Source organism: Dermacentor silvarum, chromosome 6, assembly GCF_013339745.2.
Source record: "Dermacentor silvarum isolate Dsil-2018 chromosome 6, BIME_Dsil_1.4, whole genome shotgun sequence".
NCBI classification, from domain to species: domain Eukaryota; kingdom Metazoa; phylum Arthropoda; class Arachnida; order Ixodida; family Ixodidae; genus Dermacentor; species Dermacentor silvarum.
Genome location: NC_051159.1, coordinates 180,165,254 through 180,172,029, shown reverse-complemented (window position 1 = coordinate 180,172,029; position 6,776 = coordinate 180,165,254). Strand labels below are relative to the sequence as shown.

The 6,776-nt window shown below is 59.8% G+C and overlaps 1 pseudogene; it reads left to right on the top strand.

Annotated features, from left to right (window-relative positions):
* Positions 1 to 1,384: 1,384 nt before the first annotated feature.
* The window catches only part of LOC119457087 (CUGBP Elav-like family member 4), a 41,741-nt pseudogene continuing 36,349 nt past the window's right edge, over positions 1,385 to 6,776 (top strand).

The following is a 6,776-nucleotide window of genomic DNA, read 5'->3' as shown; positions in this document are numbered from 1 at the left end:
CCGTCCCCCCAGAGCCTTTCGCGCTACGGAAAAAGTTGCGTTTGCTCTCTATATATGGGAAGGAGGAAAGAGACGCTTAATTCTGCAGCCCTTCAGGGAGCATGGCGCATCCAGCTGCGTACTCCTCCAGGTGGCTACCTCCAAGCTGGAGGAAGAGCTGGCGGGGAGACTGCTTGTATTCACGGATGGCTCCGTCCTCCCCGACAGCGGCTCAGCCACTGCGGCCTGTGTGGCCCCCGCGCTCGGCAGGGCATCGACCTGTCGACTCCCCTTCTCGGCCAGCTCCACCGCTGCTGAGATGGCGGGCCTCCACCTGGCCGCAGACCTGCTGGCAGCCGAGCCCCCTGGGGTACCGGTCGCAGTGGCCAGCGACTCGCGAGCTGCTCTCCAGGCTGTGTGCCTCCCGGAGAGGGCTGGCTTCAGTGCAGCCCTCCTGGTGACAAAGCTTCACGCTCTCCGCGCCAGTGGTACTGACGTCTCTTTGCACTGGGTACCTGCCCACGTGGGAATCCCAGGCAACGAAGAGGCAGATGCCTTGGCAAAGGAGGCACACGGCACGGACACGGCTCCCAGCCAGGCGGTCGTGTCGTCGGACTACTCAAGGAGCACCATTCAACGACTGCTGCTGAGCTGCCACCCCGACGCACGCGTGGCAAGGCGGAGCCCTCCGACACGGCTGCCTGACAGGGGACTGACCAGAAGGGAGAGATCCCTCCTACTACGCCTTCGAATTGGCTGCTGCTGGACAGCCGCCCGAAGCTTCCGCCTGGGCAGAGCAGACTCCCCAGCCTGCTCTCAGTGCGGGGCAAACGAAACACTGGAGCACCTCCTATGTTCCTGCCCCGCACTCGACCAACACCGCAACACCATGGTGGCTCAACTCCACCGCATGGGTCTACCTTCTGCTGCCAGCACAGACCTGCTGCATCCAGCCCGCAACCCCAGCCAAGTGTTCAAGGTGGTCCTCGGCTACCTTGCGGACACTATGCTGGCTGACAGGCTGTAGGGGCACCCTGCCCGAGACGAGGACGACTGCCCTCTCCCTTCCCCCTTCTCCCACTATTTCCCTCTTTCTCCCCCCATACCCCTCCCCCCAGATGCTGAGCCGTGCTCCCTATAGGAACGCGGGTGGCGCTCGAAGACGGCGGACGCGCTCCGCATCGGCTCCGTCAATAATCTGCGATTATTGCGGTGCTTCACGCCATTGTGCCAAAATTCTGGACTCATCGTCACCGCCAAGTTCTCTGCTCCACCCGGATACCACCCGCGCCCAGGTGGGCCCATTTTTCGGCAACTTCTGCGTGTTTGATCTCCACGACGGCTCCCCGCCGGGCTTGACGTTCCGTTAGGCCTAGCTCCGCATCGCCCGGGTTTTCCCGGCGTGATGGCGGACGCCACCACGGTTACGGGCTATGACCCGACCTCACTTCGGGTCGTGACGATGGAGACCACCTCCTCGGACCAAGCCATGCCCTCGGAGCACGAGTATTTAGCCGACATGGTGAAACTCTGGCAACGGAAGCAATCCCAGGCCGCGGCTCCGCCCAAGGGCCAAGGGTCGCGCGCCGCCACCCTGCCACAGGTGGCTGCCTCCGGCTCGTCCACGCGCCGCTCTCCAGACGGAACGCGCACCGCACCACCTTCCCCGCCGAGGCGTCAACCCAAGTGGCGACCCCGCCATACTCCTCGTCTCTCCCGTGACGACTACATCGTCGTGCTGAAGCCTCGCGCTCCTTTTGAGCTCAAGTCGGTCCTCCCGTCCGATCGTGCCGGCGACGCGATTCGTGCATACCTGGGAGAACACTCGTCCACCTCTTTCCACGTGTGGCCAGTGTGGGACCAAAACGTTCTAGTGTGCAGTGTCACCTCGTTACCTATGGCGCAGCGCCTACTTGGGGACATCCAGTTGCCGGTGGGAGACCAGCAGCTCCCTTTTCGGGGCCATGCCAAGGCGTCCGGGGAAATCTGCCGGGGTGTCATCACCATCAACCCGGCTGAAACCCCACAGCGCATCAAATCAGAACTAGAATGGTCGCAAGGCGCTATCCTGGCGGTCCGCAAACTCGGTGACTCTACTGCAGCGGTGGTGACCTTCGAGGGCACGAAGCTCCCCCGCTTCATCTTCTACCACAGTGTCGTGGCGTACGTGCGCCCGTACAAGAAGACAATCCCGGCCTGTTCCCTCTGCGGCACCATTGGGCATCGACCCTCGGCCTGCCCGCGACCCACTCCCGGTCGCTGTACCCGCTGTGGCACTCAAGTCCAAGTGACTTCGGAAGGCCTAGCTGAACACGAATGTAACCCGACATGCCTTCTCTGCTCCGGCCCGCATGAAACCGGCGCTCGGGGATGTCCAGGGAAATATCGGAAACCTACACCACGATCGACCTCGAAGCCACCTGCACCCCCGTCACCGGGAACGCGAGCGGCTTCCCAACCCAAGCCTGGATCACTTCTCCAGACCCCGGCGAACCCACCGCCGACCACCTCAGTGCACTACCCGCCGCTTGTCGTGGCGCCACCTCAGGTGAGCAGCTGGGCAGGGATTACTGCTCCTCAGCCTCTCCCTCCCTCCCCCCCTCCTTCTCCAGAGCTCTCCGCTCTACGAAAACAGAACGCTCTTCTTCAGCGGCAAATCGCAGCTCTCACTAAGCAGGTGGCAACTTTCCAACTGCAACAACAGAAACCGGCAGGACCCCCCACTGCCGCTCCAGTTAAACCCGTCGACCATCAGCCTAGCCCTCGCGCTACGCCCACTCCGCGTACTCCCCCCGCTCCCCCGGCTTCGTCCACGGCGCCGGCTGCTCAATCAGTTACGGGGGCACCTCAGAGCCCTCTTTCTATAGATCACACCCTGCCGCTCGAGGACCGTATTACTCGTCTAGAAAATGTAGTCCTCTACCAAATTTCCACCATTAATGTACAATACATTGTAGCTGAGGTGGTTCAGGCGGTTCAGGCCTGGGCTCTCACCCAGTTCCGCACCAGATCATCTCGCTCGCGCTCGGCCTCCACGAGCAGCAGCTCTGCCCCGCGTCGACGCAAAGTTGCCGGTTCCTCTTCCCCGGCCCTCAACCCGGCTTCCATCCCCCTTCCTGCTCCGCAAGGCCAGGGGCAGGGCATGGAGGATGACCCATAAAATTTTGGATTTTCATCATGGCGACTCCTTCATCTACACATTCGCCATCATCCCAATTCGAAATCATCCAGTGGAACTCCAGGGGCTTCGGGAACAGGCGAAAGCGCTCGCATCTTCTCCTCTTCCTTCAATCTCGGGGCTCTCTCCCTTCCGTTCTAGCCCTCCAAGAAGCCGGTCCAAACCCTACCCTTTCAGGCTACTGCTCCTATATAGGCGGCACCACCACCAGTCTCCTCGTTCACAAATCATATACGGCTGTTCAGGTCGATCTAGACCTTGACCTTCCCTATGATTACTGCATGATCTCCGTTCTTCCCCAGAAACGCGGGGCCCAGTCAATCCATATTCTCAACGTGTACTGTCCCCCGCACCTTCAACGGGTCACTTTCGCGGAACTCTTCTATCGGGCTCTCCAAGCGGCGGCTCGGCAACCCCTTGTGGTGGTTGGAGACTTCAATGCTCCTAGCCCACACTGGGGGTACCACTATGAAAAGGCTCGGGGCCGCAAGCTTAAGGAGCTTATCTCTACTCTCGGGTTCACGCTGCTCACCGACCCAGCGCATCCCACACGCCTGGGAAATTCAGTGACACGCGATACCTGCCCGGACCTCTCGCTCACACGAAACATTAAACATGTTACGTGGGAGAACCTCGAGGACACTCTTGACAGTGATCATTTCCTGCTTCGGATTGCCTTCCCGACGCAGAAAATGCGCCAAATCCGGGGCGCAGCCCGCATCACGGACTGGTCAGCTTTTCGCACCACGCCTTTCCCCCTGCTCCCATCCCCGCAGGACTACCAGGCATGGGCATCATACGCCCTCCACACCCATCAATCATACACCCGATGCATTTGTACCTCCACCTCAGCCCCCGCAGTAGATCCCCACCTCCTCCACCTTTGGGAGGCACGCCACAGTCCTTACCCGCCGATGGCGACGATACAAGCTAAATCGTAAGCTTCGCTCCCGCATACAGGCGCTTACCGCGGAAGCAGCTGACTACTCTGCACAGCTTGCGGACACAAATTGGGTCGATACATGCATGAAGGCAGCAGGTCAGATGAGCTCCAAGAGTACGTGGCGACTCTTTAGGAGCCTTCTGGATCCTTCCACTACCCGCGGGGAAACACAACGCCAACTTCGTCGCGCCTACTATGCCTATCAGGGCCCAACGAGCCAACTCGCGAACGACCTCTGCGACCGCTATCTGTGTCGTACCGTCGACCCCAAGGGCCCGGAGTACGTCTACTCCGGGCTCCCCAACCCCGAACTCGACGCCCCCTTCACGCTTCCCGATCTTCGGGCGGCGCTGGCCAAAATGAAGCGAGGTACTGCCCCAGGCCGGGATGGTATTACGGTCACTCTCCTGGCCAACCTTCCCGACTCAGCATACCTCTCGCTCTTACATTTAATCAACACAGTATGGGAGGGAGAACCCCTCCCCGCGGAATGGACCACTTCGGTGGTCACATTCATTCCCAAACCCGGTAAGCCCGTCAGCATTGAGGCATTGCGCCCCATCTCGCTCACCTCCTGTGCGGGCAAACTCATGGAGACCATGGTCCGCGACCGTCTCTCCACATATCTGGAAAGGAAAGGCGTCTTTGCTGACTCGATGTTTGGGTTTCGCTCACATCTGTCGGCACAGGACGTCCTTCTCCAACTCCAGCACGACATCATTGTACCTAATACTATGCGCCACAATGACAAAGCCGTTCTGGCCCTCGATCTCCGAGGCGCCTTCGACAATGTCAAACACAGTAGTATCCTTACCAACCTTAGCACCACGAATTGCGGATCTAGAGCTTTCAGGTACATCTGTGCATTCCTCTCACATCGCACCGCCTTCATCCGCATCGACTCTGCAGAACACGGTCCGTACCCACTAGGCACCCGGGGTACACCACAGGGAGCGGTCCTCTCACCGCTCCTCTTCAATCTAGCCATGCTCCAACTTCCTTCGCTCCTCGCCCAGGTAGAGGACACACACCACGCTCTATACGCAGATGACATTACCATCTGGACCAACTCGGGCTCCCCCGCACAAATTGAAGACCGCATGCAGCGCGCGGCACTTATTGTGGACACCTATGCCTCATCATGTGGCCTGGAATGTTCCCCTACCAAATCATCTCTTCTCTCAATCTCACCTCTACCGCCACCTCAGATATATCTCCCGTCTGGCCCGATACAGGTCGTCTCAGAAATTCGCATATTAGGCCTCCACATCTCCTCTACTCTCAACCCTGGTTCTACCATTGCCCGTCTTCGACGCACTAGCGAGCAGGTTAGCCGTATGATTCGGCGGGTCTCCACCAAACGTGGCGGCCTCCGCGGCTGGCACTCCCTCCGCTTGGCTCAAGCGTTTGTGACCAGCAGAGTCCTTTACGCCACTCCCTACCTTCGCTTGCGTCGCCACCACGAGAACCAGCTGGACGCACTGCTCCGCTCGGTTCACAAGCGAGCACTAGACCTTCCCATTGCTACCTCCAATCGCCGCTTTGCGGCCTTGGGAGTACACAACTCGTATGACGAGTTGCGGGAGGCCCATCTCGTCAACCAAGTCAATCGCCTGTCCCAGACGACTCCTGGGCGCCGCCTTCTGGATAGGCTCTCACTGAACCCGATCTCTACCCCACTTCCCCCTGCTTCCGTCCCGGAGCTATGGCGGCACAAACTTTGGGTTGAACCTCTTCCTCGCAACATGGATCCCACTCAACACACAGGCAGACGCCTAGCCCGAGCACACTCTCTTCACACTCGGTACTCCAATTCTCCTGGCGTCTTCTATGTAGATGTCTCGGGACCAACTCCCTCCGGACACTTTACGGCCGCAGTGATCTCCGAGGGCCACCACATTGATGGTCTCTCTTTCCGCTCACCGGACACAACACAGGCCGAAGAGGTGGCCATCGCTTTGGCCGCCTCTCACCCGACCTCAAGGGTCATTATCACGGACTCGCGCTACGCCTGTTCCCGATACCTCCAGGGTACCATAGCTCCTCTGGCCGCCCACCTTCTTCGGGCGGCCTCATGGCGCTTTGAGCCTCACTCCATCCGCATCGTCTGGTCTCCTGGCCACGCGGGTCTCCCCGGTAACGAAGCGGCGCATGCCGCTGCCTGCGTCTCTCCCTCCCGGGCCGTTACCACCTCCGACTCTGCGTCTACCCCAGACACCTCAGCTCTTACGCAGTACCGCGCAATTCTAGAGCATTATCGCAGCTCACGCCGCCTTTACCCAGACCCTGCACGGGGCCTCTCTAAAGCGGATGAAAGACTTCTGAGACGCTTGCAGACTAACACCTTCTTGTGTCCTGCGGCCGCCCAGCATTTCATGCCGGGTATACACGGCTACTGTGCGCATTGTGGGGTCCTGGCCGACACCTATCACATGATGGCAGTATGCCCCTCCATACCCCTTCCTTTTTCATCCCCCTTCCCCCTACCCACAAGAGAGGCTTGGGAGGAGTTCCTGCTTGGCTGCTCTACCCTGGACGCTCAACGCTCCCTGGTGGCCCGCGCCCGAGCGGCGATCATTTCCAGTGGACTTCCGGAATAGGGAGACCACCCAAGTGCTTCTGTAGAGCAACTCTCTGTAATTTTCTGATTAAATGTTTCTCCACCACCACACCACC